General features: G+C 42.3%; 1 protein-coding gene across 2 annotated transcripts in view; it reads right to left on the reverse strand.

The window, feature by feature from the left end:
* GRID1 (glutamate ionotropic receptor delta type subunit 1) overlaps positions 1-16344 on the reverse strand; it is a 682834-nt gene that overhangs the window by 115638 nt on the left and 550852 nt on the right. The window lies entirely within an intron of this gene.

Here is a 16344-nt window from a genome sequence, read left to right on the forward strand (position 1 = left end):
CAGCTCCCCAGGTGATTCTAATTCACAGCCAGGACTGTAAACCTCTGCTATAGATTAAAGCAGGGGATCCTCAAACTGTAATATGCACACAAATTATCCAGGGATTTTATACATACTCTCTGATTCGGGGCCTGTGATTATTCCTGTCTAACAAGCTCCCAGGTGAGGCTGCTGCTGCTGATCCAGGACCACCACTGAAGCAGACCACTGTGGGCAGCATCCAATTTTCACTGGAGAAAACCCACAATTGCCCTGCTTAGGCTGAGCAGAAGAACTATCCCTCTGTTGGAGAAATGTCACCAGGTGCCCTAAAGAAGCCACCAGTAGTGCTACCTAAGGACACGATGGCTCTCTCAGCATGTCCCTAAGCCTTGACATCTGCAGCAAGCTCTAGGCTCTGAGCTTTGACTACCTGGAAGATACTAGAATGCTGAGGCCTAAAGCAGGACTATCAGAATGAGGTACATGGTTGTAAAAGCAGTTTAAAAGGAATCTAGAAACTCCGGCTATCACTTTGGACACAATACCAACTAAGACCCACTCCATCCTAAGTAATAGGATGCCTGGCAGTGATGAATGAATCATTTAGTTAAGAGCATGGCCGTGTGCTCTGAGGAGCTCCTCACAGCCACCACCAATTAATTGGAGGGGCACTGCAGGAAAGGGCAAAGTTAAAATCTGCCCAAAGTCCTGTTCAAGGACATCAAAGATGCCACACTCTGGGAACTGGCGTAGTGAGAGGGAAAGCTCATGGCTCTTTCCCCTCTGGGTCTTGGAAACAGCACTGGGACCCAGGATCAAGTCCTGCATCAGATTAAAATGCTGGTCAAAGGGAAGAGACAAATCCAGACAAAAGGTGTTGATCCCTTGCATTTTTTGGACCCTGTGACATGGACCAAGGGACTCATGTTGTGTGTTTGGGCTGCTCACATCTTATCCCCTTAATTGGTTAGCCCAGGCATTGGAACTGCTTAACCCTGATGGGTAATCCACCAGACCCCCGGTGGGGTGGTGTTGAGAAGGTCCCTGAACCATCCCGATGACTGACAAAGTCAAAATGAAGGCGGTCTTATCCTCACGATGACATACTGTTTCAGGTACCAGATATTCTGCCCTGCCACACGGCTTGAATTCCTAACATGTGCTGCTTTAAACCTCTGTGGCACAGGTGAAGGGGCATCTCCGCTCTGTGCCAGCACCTGCCTGAGTAAGACCCGGGATGGGGCTCAGCTTGGCCCTGACCAAACTTTACTCACTGTCTGTCACTGACTGTGATTGTAGTCAGTCTTGGCAATGGAGAATGGAGGCAGGAAAAACCAGTTGGGATGAAGCCCTGTCCCTGTAGAATTTTAAGCTCAGCTGTGACACGGGCTCTGTCTCTCAATGCCTGCCCACACAACCCTCTTCTTCTAGCTCATTGCCTGGCTCAAGGCAGCAGCCCCCCTGCCCTGGAGGATTGCAACAGCCTCCCCATTGATCTCATTACTCCCAGCCTCTCTCTTACAGCCTCTTCCATTGTGCTGACTTGTACCTTTATAATAAATAAACAAACAAGAAGGTGTTAATGAACATTTTTGAATGACTTCCCATTTCCTACAGAATAAATCTTAACACTCTGAAGCTTGGCCTAAGAGAAAGGTCTTCCTTATGGAGATCCAAACCTGATGATCAGCCTCACTTAAGTTTACGTAGGCCCGGTCCACTCCAACCCTACCAAATCCCTCACCTTCCTCACACAACTCACACGGCACGCTTTCTCCAGTTCCCTCCAGCCTGTAATACCATCCCTCTTTGGTTGGGTCTGGTACACTCTTATTCATGTTTTGCTTAAATAAGCTTTCCATTTAGAATGGTTTTAGATTTACAGAAGAGTTGTAGAGGTTGTGCAGAATTTGCCCATATAGTCTACCCCCAGTTTTCTCCATTTAAGATGGTACATTGGCATGACGCATTCCTCACAGCTAACGCAGTGTTTATTAGTCCCATGGCCACCATTTACACAGAGCTGAGGTAGAAATAACCTCCACTCTCTTCCATGCTGGACCTTAGTGTGTACTACTTGGGTTTGTCACCTTGTCCCCTGAGATCAAAACCCTTCATAAACTGTCTAGAACTTCAGGCTCTTGGACTAGACCTTGCCTTGATTATTCCCAGCTCAGGGTTTCCAACCTTGCTTTGAATGCCATGTTCTCCTCTTGAAGATCAACTTACTATACCTGGTAAAGATCTGGGGAAGAAGAGAGGAACTTGAAGGTATGAAAATAGCATAAGTTTTGTAGTCGACCGACCTGTATTCTAGTTGTGTTTCCATCACTTACCTGGGTGACCTCAGAAAGCACGTTTGACCGTGGTGCTTAAAATTTTGAATAAACTTGACTCCACTGAGATTCCATTGACTTATCTAAAAAGTAAAATAAGAATACTTCTCTGCCTACCGAACAATTAGGGGGTTATTCAAAAGAAAAAATCACTTTGAAATAATCTGCTACCAAGCAATAACCACAGATTAAAGAATCAGGATATAAACCCATGTGTGCAATAAAAGCCTAATTATGGTTTTTTAAAACCATTTTTTAAAGGGTGGTGGTAAACATGGGAGGAGCTTTGTTAAAATGTAATATGTGAATATAGCCAGGTGGTGGGATTATGAATAATCATTGCAACTTCTTGACACTGTCCTATGTTTTCAACAGGTTTTTCACTATTGTCACAGAAAGGAAAATAAGCTTTTGATCAAAATAACTAGCAGGGGTGACAAAATCCTGTCACATGCTTTGTAGGACTAAGGACTGAGTAGAGGAGAGTGATCAGAGTTAAATAATCTGTTCGTGTGTCATGACCAGTCTGAGAGTCAGAACCCCCCAAAATTCAGTCTTCTGGCTGCCAAGAGCTGTGGCCACAGCATCCCCAACTCCTAGAAGAGCCAATTACAGGCTCTACAGGTTCATCTAGCATGGTGTCTCCCATTCTATGATGTCTCCAGGATGATATGGGGCCCGGTACACCTGTTAGGTTTGGAGACAGGGAAGTGACCACTGCTGAGGTCCAGCTCCATGAAGACAGGATAATCTTTCTCCACTAATAAAGAAGGACAGTAATCCTAAGGCAAAAACCATTTAAATCAAAGTGCAGGTACATGAGAGGGAGAAAAAAAAAATTCCTCCAAGCCTGTAATTACCTCTTTTTTTTTTTTTTTTTTTTTTTTTGGTCTGAAAGTATTGAGGACTTAAAGGTTTTTATTTTTGTGTGTTTTTGTTTTTTAATACAGACCTCTCTCTCCCTGGCCTTCAGGGCATCCTGTACTCTGACAGAGAAAGAAAAAATACTTCAAAGTGAAACCAAAATTCTGCCTTCAAACACATCAAAGTGCAACCATGTTCCAGGAACCAGGATCCTTGAGTTGGGCAGAGAAGTTTATTATTCCCTCACATCAGCCTCAAGCCGAGCGCCTCAGGCTGAGTGAATCCCCCCATTTCCACAAAGCCTTGTGTTCTTTCCCAAATCTTAAGACCAGAGTAGTAATCCTTCATTTCTGAGTGAGGCCATCCCTCTGAACACCTGATACATAAGACCAGAACACAGAAAAAGCACAATCTAATGGACTCCACTGGAGGTTTCTTTTCTTTCTTTCTTCTTCTCCTTCTCCTTCTTCTTCTTCTTCTTCTTTTTTTTTTTTTTTAATAAAATAAAGCCTTTAAATGGATTCCCAAACTTGCAGCCGACCCAGATTAGGAGAGACTGTATTTGCCTTCCCTCCTGAGGGTGCCTGGTTCTCCTGGTTCAGAACGCCAAGGAAAAAGTTTCAGTCAATGAACGCCAAATGAGGCTGATGGGCTTGATAAATGGGAAGCCAGAAAAACCTTTCCCCCATACGAGTCCTGACACTCAGTCATACAGCTGCAGACCATTTCGTTTGTACATAAGGGCGTCGATTCTGACTTCTCGTATTTTGTAGACAGAATGTTGTTTATGGGATCGATGAATTTTATGACCACAGACACCCACTTCTGACAGCTGACCTGTCAAGATCAGTGCCTGAAAAACTAATTTCCAGCACGGTTAAACAAAACGAGAACTGCCACAATTTGATAAGACAGCTCTGGTTCTCATTCATCCAGGAGGTCTGCTCGACCCAGACCAGAAGCCTGGATGGAGCCAGAGGTTACAGCACAATCATCCCTAGAAAGGAGATCTATGGTTTCAAAATCTGATTATGACAAACAACTGTTCAAGGGATCAGCCAATTGAAGAATAAATTTCATAAACCACTGGTCTTGGGGAAATATATTTCCTGAGTCAATCGGGATGTTCTTCATGTTAGCGTTTGAGTTGTGAGATGTGGGGATTTGGGACTCTGTGGCCCTGTCTTTAATAAATGCAGGGCCATTAACCATCAATGGGATAGGCCTCCTTTGGCAGAATGGGCTTTGTGGTCTATAATCTAGTGACAGAGGTCTCTTAAACTGTCATCTCTTTTCATGGGAAGGGGGAAGGAGAGGAGAGGCAATCCAACTGCTTTACAGCCCAGAGACAGAATATGACCAGTTTCATCCATAGAGCCTCGCCAATTCCTGGGGAGGGAGTGAGGGAACGAAAGAAGGTAAGTTTGCTTAACTCCAAATCTCATATTTAACTATACCCAGCAAGACAAAAGATCAATAACCTATAGTCACATTTCACAACTAAGTGACCACCTGCTTCAGTGAAGAGCTTACCTCAAGAGAGCACTGAAGGCAGGAAGTGAAGTTTTGATGACCATGTCTATCATACCTCACAGCCTTTGCTAGAGTCCAATTTGAGCCATACCCTCACTGACCAGTGACCACATTCAGCTGAGCACACAAGACTTGGCTGGGATATGGGCTTCAGTAGTGAAAGCCACAGTGGGTTTACCATCATGCTAGTGCATGGACTTTTCTAAAACAATAATCCCTCTATTAGCTTTTGTTCCATTGTCCATTTCTATAGAATAGATGGGTTCAGGGTATGTTTCAAAGGATCACATTCCTGGCTGGATTTGGAGCCAAGGGGGCACCCACATCTTGAACCAGCCTGCGTTGGGGCATTCAGCCAGCACTGGTTTCAGATAATCAATTGCACATTTTAAGCTTTGGCTAAATGCAGGGACAACATGTTTAGACACAAAAGAGCATCTTGGAAACCAAATGTAAGGATCTGAACATAGAATATTATTTATAGCCAGGATTGCTAAAGTAAGGTCTAATTTAAAAGTTCTTTTTGGGAATTCCAGTATATCAGGGCCTCTAAGATATGGGCCTTGGGAGAGTATGAACCACAGAAGATCACCATCAGGTCAGAGGTACCCACTGGACCACTCCTGAAGCTCCAGATATGTTACAACAAGACAAGAGGAGGCCCTCATGGGAATGGGGGACTCACAGGGGAGAGCTGAAAGTCTCAGCCCAGGACTATGTGTGCAGGAATTGTACATTTGGTGAAAGCTGTACTCCTTAAAATCAGCCCCAGCAGAACTCCTGTTAAATGTCCAGAGAGCAAAGCCAGGAGAACATGAAGGCTTTTTATGGCCAGAGAGCTATCACAAATAAGGACTTCATGAAAAACCTTTAGCAAGGTGAGGAGAAAGATACTCCTCCAATGGTGCTGGCGAGGAGGACCAGAAAAACATGTAGAAGTGCTATTGACATTAGCAACCGGGTCATTCATGGAGACCATGAACATGCCCCAGTGCTAGCCTCCACTTTCTGAAAGCACAGACACAGAGGACTCGCTGGGTCCACAAAGGGACAGAAGGACTGACTGACTCCAATGGTGCCAGCAATGGAGTCTTTCTGTCACATTAACAGTAAGGGTAGAGGTAATTCCACTTTGCCTAAGATATAGAAAGCAGCAAGACAATGTTTCTTTCACTGTAACAAACAAACAAAAAGTCAGATAATTGCCAAAACTGTATTTTAAAAAATCTAGCCTCTAAGACAGCTGTGGTCACACACTATGCTGTGTGAACTAATGAATTTCAAAAGATGAGAAGCCTCCCTAAGGACAGACAGGACACGAGAAATGTTCCATCCTCGATAGAGCTTGGAAGAAAAGAAGTTGTAGTTGTAACAGTGGATAACAAGAAAAAAAGACCAAAATTTTACCAGATTTTTATTTTTTTAATTTTTTTAAAAGATTTTATTTATTCATTTGACACAGAGAGAGAGAGAGATCACAAGTAGGCAGAGCAGCCCGCAGAGAGAGGGGGGAAGCAGGCTCCCTGCTAAGCAGAGAGCCTGATGTGGGGCTCAATCCCAGGACCCCGAGACCATGACCTGAGCTGAAGGCAGAGGCTTAACCCACTGAGCCACCCAGGTGCCCTTACCAGATTTTTAAAGGCCAAGTGATAGTGAGTTTCCCTGGGGGCCCAGACACAAGGGAGGCCATACCCACTCATTAGCTCTTTCCTCCGAATCTCTAAGGGGGTGGAATGGGAGAAACCAAAACAGAACAGAGGAAGAGAGCAACCAAAAGTTATAGGACAATATGAGATATAGGCGGAGCTATTATAGGACTTATATCTGCTATACCTGAATAAACCTTATAACTCAATTATAAGAAGAAATTGTAATTTTTATAAATAGAGAAAGGATCTATTTTTCCAAGAAATATGTGAAAGGATAATATGAACATGAAACCAAATAAGTTCAACATCATAAGTCATCAGAGAAATTCAAAATAAGACCACAAGACATACCACTAAACCTCACTAGAGTGGCTAATCAAAGACTGACCTTACCAAGTGTTGGTAAAGATCTGGAATGCAAAAGGTGCAGTCACACTAGAAGACAGTTTGTCAATTTCCTCTCAGGTTAAACACACACTCTACCACCCAGCAGTTCTACTCCTAGTTACTTCCCTAGGGGAAATATAAAGTATGTCCATACCAAGGTCAGTAAACAGGTGTCCTAGAGGCTTTATTTTTTATGCCCCCCCAAATGGAAACACTCCAAACATGGATCATGGTGATCAGTGACGGGAGAGACGAAATGTGGCATATTTATGCCACACATGACTACTGCTCCGCAGTAAAAAGCAACAAGCTACTGACCCACGCAATAGCATGGACACACATCACACCAAGTGAATGAAGCCAGCCACCATGATCCCATCTCCATGACTTTCTTGAGAAGGCAATATTATTTGTCCTGAAAATAGATCGGCCATTGCCTGGGGCCAGGAATGGGAGGAAGGAGTTGAACGCCAAGGGTAAGAAGGGCTATGCGGAGGTAAAGAAGTAGTCTATGTTTTCAGTGTTGTGGTGATTACGCCACTGCATGCATTTATCAGAGCTGATCGAAGAGTGTACGTCTCCAGTGAGTGAGTCTACTGCACGTAATCGCACCCAAATAGACCCGACTGACTTGTTTTGTACAAATACATGTACACGCACAGAACATACACACATTGCCAATGATTTAGAAAGGGATGAAGCCACGTGCTGGAGAGCCAAAGTCGTGGCATTACGGCACGCATGTCCCAAGGGCATCCCCTATGACCTGCCAGCGAGGATGATGACTTTTAAAGCAAGGACGGATGGGAGGGGGAGACAAACCATAAGAAACAAACTGAGAGTTTTTGGGAGGGGGGTTAGGCGAGCCTGATGGTGGGTATTATGGAGGGCACAAATTGCATGGGGCACTGGGAGTGGTGCCTAAGCAATGAATTTTGGAACACTGAAAAAAAAATTAAAATAAAGCAAAGATGGTGATAGGCTACTATGACTGATGTTAGTACACTTGTGTCATCATTCTCGAAGTAGCTGAAGTTAAGTAGGTATCAAGCAGCCAAGAAATTACCCATCAATCTAGAAGAATTGTATGTATCTTTATAAGGATTTAGGAAGAAGAGAAGTGCAGTTTTGCCTTTGGATAGCTTTTTAGCGTGTGGGGAAAAACAGATTTCCTAACATTATATGTAGTGTGATACACCTTTTTAATGCTTATTTCTTTTTGTGCGATGGTACAAAAGCATGCCCAAGACAAAAAGGTAGGTTTAAGTAGCTACTTCTGGCCTTAGGTAGAGCAATAGGACTGTGGGAATGTTCATCTCCTGCACTACTATACTCTCCCGTAATGAAACGTTTTACAGAGAAAAAGCATTGTTTTTATAATCAGAAGAAAAACAATAAGGCTACTTCCCTTTTGAAATGGCACTGCCAACTAGCTTGTAACTATAATGTTGATTTTCTATCTCTAACTGTTTTAGATGTATTGGTTTTGTCGCTCGAAATAAATGGTACATTCTAGCAAAGGCAGTGTCTGCAGCAAGACAAGCCAGGCTGAAATTCTGGTTCTTCCACCTTGGGTGCTGAACACCTCTGGCAAGTGACTTGAATTGGCCATACTCTATCTCTGGCCTCAAGTGTCCTTATCTGTTATTAGTTACTAACAGACATTAGTTATTGTCACTGACAGTACATTCTTTGTTCTTGGGTTTCTACTAGGCACAGGCCCATACTAGCAGCTTAAAGAACTCTTGCCCATTAGAATTGACTAGAATCAATGGCAATATACACACTAGCTACACTATACATCATTCTGAAAGCTGACAAGATACCTTCTGACAGCCCGCGCTAGGAGACCTTGCAATATAAAAGCAGGTGTCTCTCACTATACTCTCTAGAAACTTTCAGCTCTTACTCTCCCTATAACTTTCTCCTCTTTCTTTGTTCTCTGACTCTGAGTCACCCTTTAAGGGTCCCTCCTTGCACCCTACACTGAGAGTAAGTGGCTCCCTTGCTGGTAGAAATGTTTTTCATGGTACATTAAATTCTATGTCTATCTATTCACAAATATACTATATCTCTTATATGGCAGAGATGATCTGTTCTTCATGTCAACTCACTGAATAAAATGTTATTGGAAAAATTAATAAAATTGATCATGACCTGGGCACTCCCCTCATTAACTGGTTGGAATTTCATGCTTTTCTCAAACTCAAGCTTCCCGGTATGTCATATCTCTTAAGCCCTGAAAAAGGCTTTCTTAGTTAGCGCTGGTTTATTTATGATGGTTGAAAGTGCCTGGACTGGATTTTTTCTTTTGCGTGGTTTTGTTCTGCAAACTTACTTTAAGACTTTGAGTCATGAAAAGGTGTTAGTAAAATGAATGATTCAGAAGACATTTTCTAAAACCCACTTTTTGTCTTCACCTCTAGACCCTTGTTACACAATGTGTGGTCCATGCCAAGTCACCTGGGAACTTGTTTAAATCCAAGAAACTTGGCGCCACCCCATATCTACTGAGTCAGTGTCTGCATTTTGATAAGAATCTTAGGTCATGCATAGGCACGGTAAAGTTTGAGAAGCACAGTTTCCAGATCTTGCCATCATTATTTCTTACCTGGAATCGTTATAAGCTGTTTTTTTTTTTTTTTTTACCGAGCTCACAATTCCTCCCTGATCTGTGTGAAACTCCACATAGCAGTCAGAGTTTCCCTTTCTTTTCTTCTTTTAATTCTCCTTCTTAAAACTCTCAAGTGGTTCCCTGTTAAACTCAGAGTAAAAGCATACATCCTTTTCATGACCTAGAAGAGTCTCTGAGACCTGGCCCATACCTGGCCTTCAACTTCATTTCAGGCCATGAGCCCCACGTTGCTCACTGCACCCCATAGATGCTGACCACTCTGCAATTATTCTCTCAAGCTAACATCTTTTCTGCCTCAGGAACTCTGTGTACATCCTTAGCTTCTCTGATAACTCTTATCTCCATCCTTCACATCCTGTGGTTGGCTCTTTCCCACCTGGCAGGTCTTACCCTACGGAGTTATCCTCTCAACAAAGCCTCCCAGATCACTCCTCCTAAATTCTCAAGTGTTCAACTCTCTTTGCTATTTTCTTTATCGCTCTCAAATGTCATAATTTCTGAAATCATCCTCCACAATAGAAATTATGTTTGTGTTGCCTGTTTTTGCTCAGCATCATCCATTAAACATCTGATACAGTTTCGGGCCTACAGCAGGCTCTTGACAAGTTTTTGTTGGATAAACAAATCAATTAATAACCTAGGTTAGAGGTCAGCAAACTTTTCCAGAAAGGGCCAGACAGGAAATATTTTAGTCTTCTTGGGCGATACAGTCTCTGTGGTCAATCACCCAATGGGGTGTGGTTGGATTCCAATAAACAAAATAAGTGGCAAGCTGGATTTGGCCAAAAAGGCTATATAGACTTTACTAATCCCTAATAATTGACACCTCTGTTTCTCTTATTCCCTCTCTCTAGAATGTTTTCCCCTACAACTGAACTTTTTAGAACACTATCCTTCTTTCAATATTTAATTTATCACTTAAAAAATGTGTAATTGTCCTGTTTTCAGGTTATCCCTCCAATCAAAAGTGGCAGATCCTTCTGCATCCTTAAAGCCTTTCGCTTGTCCCTTTTTCACAGCACTGACTATATTCGGGTTTCCTTGACAGTTCCTGTAGCACACTGTATTTTCCAAAGATGGCTGTGACAACATTTCCCATCCCACCCGCTCTTCAACATTGTGACTTCACCACCTCCTATCAAGAAGTGAAGTTGAGGGTGCCTGGGTGGCTTAGTGGGTTAAGCCGCTGCCTTCGGCTCAGGTCATGATCTCAGTGTCCTGGGATCGAGTCCCGCATCGGGCTCTCTGCTCAGCAGGGAGCCTGCTTCCTCCTCTCTCTCTCTGCCTGCCTCTCTGCCTACTCGTGATCTCTGTCTGTCAAATAAATAAATAAAATCTTAAAAAAAAAAAAAAAAAGAAAAAAGAAGTGAAGTTGAATTCCTCTCTTAAAGTCTGGTCTGAATCTAATGCTACTCTTTGAGGTGAGGTTAAAAAAAGGCCATGAAGCTTCTACCTGCCTCTTGAGTTGCTTGCTGTAAGAAAAGACTTTTCCACCTTGATGTTATTTACATTTGGGGCCAGATGGTTCTTTGTTGGGGGAAGGGGGATGTCCTGTGCATTTTAGGATTTTTTAGACACATTCCTCACCTCTACTAACCAGATGTTGGTAGCCTCTCTCCTCGTCCCAGAATAACAACCAGAAATATCTCCAGATATTGCCAAATGTCCCCTGGGGGACATAACTGTCTCCATTTAGAACCATTTATCTAGGAGAAGCCAGCTGCCATGGAAAAAGTTCAATACCCTGTAAACACATGGAGAAACCACTTGAAAAATCACATGTAGGTATTCTGGGCAACAGTTCCAGATGAATTCAGCCTTCCGGCTACCACTGCCAAAGTGCTAGACATGTCAGTGAAGCCATTTTGAACCCTTAAGATCAGCCTATCAGCCAGATAAGTAGCATCAGGTGATCTCCTTTAATGTTAAAAAAAACTGCCAAGCCAAGCATTGAAGAAATGTCTGACATGTAGAATACATAAGATGTAAGAATATTTTTGTTTATAAAAGTAAATTTATAGGACATCTGTTATGCAGCAATAATAACTTGAACAGAATTTGGTACCCAGAAATGTGCTGTCACTATAACACACATATAAAATATATAGAATTGGCTTTGGGGCCACATAGCAGAGGAAATCTAGAAGGGCCTTGAGGAGACTTGTAGTTGGAAACAAAATGAGCCCCATGGAGACAGATTATGAGAGTTTAAAGGAACACAAGGAAAATATTATTGGAAGCTGCAGAAAAGAATACCACTGTAATATAGTGGCAAACTATTTAGCAAAACCGTCATCCACAAGAATAAGAAAAACAGAATATCTACTTAATAAGCTAGTAGATCTGGCTAAGAATGTATCAGGCAAAATTTTAGAGTATTCTCTTTTCTCTTAGATGCATATAATCCTGTAAGCATAGATGCATAGATGATTCCTGGACGAACTGGAGAAGGAATTCTGTTTTCAAGCAAAATTTAGGGTAAAGAGATAGAAGCCATGATTTGTTGGATTCAGAAATGAAAATTTCTCAACCCCAGGCTCTTCTAGCAGAAAATTCTAGAATAACACAGGTGCTTGAAACAGAGAAAAAAATCCCAGAAAATGTGACCCCAGGAAATCAAGGGTGTGACTACAACACCCTTTCTTAAGGTCTTAGAATTATAGGAGAGCATCTTGTTCACCTTTCTGAGAGATCAGTCTCTACAATCTGCAAGGTGTGTTGTCTCAGACTTTCTCTGTTAGATAACAGAGCTTCTAAAGCCTCATAGTAGACCATTAGGGAGCTCCAGATAGAGACTGGCCTGACTCCAAGTTGTGGGCATGGTTTTCTTCTCATGTAGTGAACAGACAATAAACTTCATAAAAAGCCACACAATTTTTAAAAGAAGTGTAACGGCAGAAGCACAGGCAGCTCAGACCAAGTGGAACAGAGGGGATGCAAAAGGAAGAAAGACTGGGGTAGGAAGTAGCTATGAAAACTGTACTGCTACAAACACAGTATACATTTTATAGAAATGTAAGGATGACTTAGGAGGCAGAATCAAGATTCGAAGGAGATCAAACAGAGAATCACTTACAGGAAGTAGTCACAGGCCCCAATTAAGGAGCTAATGACATAAGCCCAGGTGGATGAGAATGACTATGGACCAGTGAACACCCTGTGCCTCCTCTCTCCTGTCTCTCTCTTATGAATGGGAACGTTTATTACAGTTATACTATCACGGTCTTATCTTTACATATATTGAGTGTGCAGGGTCAGACAACTTGTCTCTTTAGACTGAGGTCTTTGGATTGTGATGAACTATACTAGGAAAGCCAAATCCATGAATCTGTACCAAGGTACGTCATCTTTACTTTGACCTGATCTAGATGATAGGATCCTGAGCTTTGAGCCAATGACACAATGAAGCAAGGCTCTAGGGTCTTGAGGAAAGGAATGAGAGTATTTTTCATGTAAAGGGGTATGGATCATTGTGGCTAGAGGAAGGAATGATTCTTCCAGATGGTGTGTACCCAGAGGAACAACCAAATCATCTTTATCGTATGCTTTTCTAGAACATGGCTTCACCATTTCCTCATCAACATGTGGAGCCTAAACCCTCTCTTCTCCCTTGAATCTTGACTTATTTCATGTGTAATTATGATGGAACTAACACTGTGTGATTTCAGAAGCTACATTCTAAATGGCCATGCAGTAACTACTTGGTTCTGTTGTGACACTTGTGCTGGGGGAAGTCACTACCATGTAAGAAGTCAAGCAGCCCTGAGGACCATACAGTGAAGAGTCCACACGTAGGTGCCCTGGCAGATAGTTCTAGATGAGCTCAGCCTTCCACCATTCCTGCCACAGTCTCATATATGTGACTGAAGCCCTCTTAAGCTCCCCAAACTTGTCCATCAGCAGACTGTGTACAACTAAATAATCTCAGTTAATGCACAAGGAGCAAAAAGTCACCCAGCCAAATTCTACTCGAAGTCTTGACCTGCAGAATCTGTGAGATACAATAGAATGATTGTTGCTTGAAGCCACTAAATTTTGAGGTAGTTTGTTAGGCATCAATAATAACAGTTTCCCAAGCATTGTCCTCATGATCATCCTACAGGAATAGCTGGATCGCTGCTCTCTGCATATTTATAGCATCCAACAGATGGACTGATGGCATAAGGCAGGTGAACTTGTTTATACTCCACAAAGCACTGCCATGCATAACCATTCAAGGGCTACCAACACTTTCTGAGTGAAGGAGAACAGGAATTATTATCCTTGGTGTTGCCAGTGGAGAAACTGAGGCTCAGAGAAGTTACGTGACTTGTTTGGTGGGTCTCTTAAGTAGTCTGGGGAGGCTGTAAACTCTAGACTTCTGAATCCAAGTCCACCGGATTTCTTTTGTAAAATGCTTCCTTTGCACACAGTAGGGTCTAGACAAGCATTAGTCATTTCATAAAGATAGAAAGAAAGAATGAATGTGCCCATGGCTGTTAATTTTGATGGTAATGGGATCTCATCTGGACTCTAAGATTACCAATGAGGCACTGAACCCAGGCTTACAAAGGCTGACATCCTTGAGGTCAGCATTTTGCCAGCTTCCATTCTCCTAAAAGTTTATTTGACGTCCTGGGAACCAGATCATTACACTGGATAGCCTGGAAAACTCACTGGCCTCAGACCTTGTTTTTCCTGCCCCTGGCTCTTAGCCCCACACTTTAGAGGTCTCTCCAACTGCACATCAGGCAAATGGACTCTCATTCCATTAGCACTAGAGTCAAACAATTATTCTTACCCAGAAAATGTATATTAAGAGTAGCAAGAAGAAAGCTAAAACCTACCCCTGAAAGTGACTGTATATATAACCTGGGGGTGAAATGGAGATTTCATGTTATGGGGGATAGTGAAAGCCTGGAACTGCTACAGAAACCAAGCAAGAGAAGAAAGATGGCTCTTTCCATTTCTAATTTTCCCTTTCATAGCCCCTAATCAGAAAGTAAAATGATACTGGCTTCTATACCAATGATTCTTATTTAGATTATACATGTAACTCAGATCTGAAGGTAGCCAAATAAAGAATCTTTACTTCTACAACAGTGAAAACAGAAGATGATCAGTACTTGACTTTGTAAAATTTGGAGGGAGCTCTGCACTTGATGAACTTCAAGGCTATATGCAGGGAAATAAGTCACAGGAGTGAAAGACATCTGGTCATTTTGGCTGTGTGTAGCTAAAGGCTGGCAACCGAGGGCACCTCTTTCCAGCCTCCACAGACTCTGCACTCACAGCAAATAACTTGGTAAGGACATTTCAGAAAGGATATTTATAACTGAACGAAAAAGAATAGAATGGTATAGAATGTTCCCATTACTCCTTATCGATGGAAAGGCAATATAGTGGATTATACTGTGGTATGGTTGAAAAACTTGCAAATCAAGGGTATGATTGCCTAGAAAATATTATATGACCTTAGTGAATAACCTTGAATACCCTCTGTCTCCTTGTCATCACCTGAAAATTGGGGGTAGGAATTTTTTATATCTACTCTCTCTCTACTAGTGAAACCATGTATGGAAAAGAGGGTTAAGAGCTATAAAATGGAACAAAAAGTTGATACTATATTAATAATACTAAAGTAATCATTATCATTAGCAGAATGAATCTGGACAGACCTGAATTTGAATCCTACCTCAATCATATGCTAATTAAGATCATGAGCAAGCTACTTAACCCTTTTCAGCCTCAAGCTTTATTTTTTTAAAAAGATTTTACTTATTTATTTCAGAAAGAGAAAGTGCACAAACAGTTGGAGATACAGACCAAGGGACAGGGAAAAGCAGGCTCTCTGCTATTTAGAGAGCTGGATGTGGGGCTCAATCCCAGGACCCTGAGATTATGACCTGAGCCGAAGGCAGAAGCTTAACCCACTGAGCCACCCAGGTGCCCCAAGCTTTACTTCTTCAAAGCAGAGGATATAATAGCACAGATGAAAATCCACCAATGTCTGATCACTTCCATATTTCAATCTCTAGATCAGGATTCCTGGACTCCAGATTGCAGTGCTCAGATTTCCACTTGACATCTCCACTTAGTACCTAAGAGACAACTCAGAGTCAAAAATCTCCAAAACATAACTTTTGATCCTCAGACTCCCCAAATAAACAGCATGAGCTCATCTTTTGCTTTCCTCCTTGTGTCTGTGACAAGCACCATCATCCACCCAGTTGCTTATGCCAAAGGTGGCAGCGTCATCTTTGATTCTACTTCCCATGAAAAAGCCATCTGCTTTTGACTCTGCCTGTAAAACAAATCCCAAAACTGAATCATCTCTACCGCCACCTCGCAAATCTCAACCACCATTATCATTTAAATCAGTGAAAGCACTTTGTAACATAACTGGAATCCCTATTATTCCTTAAGTTCATGGTTAGGCTCATGACCTGTTCTTATTTATCAAATATCACTTTGTTCCCCTAAATTTCTTAGCCTCATTTCAGTGAGGTCTCCAGGCCACCTCTAGGGAACATCTTCTCCATGCAGTGACTCAGGGATCCATGCCCCATCTATCCTGTGATTGTACCTTCTTGGCATGTGACCTCCACGACACCAATGAAGAGATGGAAAGATAAATACACAAACAGTTATACATGCTGGACCAAAAGTAAGAATCTTTTTTGCAAACATTTCATTTGTTAGAACTCAGGCACAGGGCCTCGTGACTCATGCCTGGCTCTCTGTAAGAGGCAAAATCAAGGATGACTGAAGACTGCTTAAGCAACCAACTTTGTATGACCAAGAAATAAACTTACGATATCAAGCCTCTCACAGTAACACACTCCAGCTTACCCCAACCAGAGCCCATCCTCTGCATAACAGGCAGAGTGACATTTCAGAGACATAAATGATTTCATATCACCCCTTCATTTAAAAGGCTCCCTGAGCTCCCAATTAAAATAAGATCCAAGCACCTAAG

This window comes from Mustela erminea, chromosome 14 (assembly GCF_009829155.1).
Source record: "Mustela erminea isolate mMusErm1 chromosome 14, mMusErm1.Pri, whole genome shotgun sequence".
Classification (NCBI taxonomy): Eukaryota; Metazoa; Chordata; class Mammalia; order Carnivora; family Mustelidae; genus Mustela; species Mustela erminea.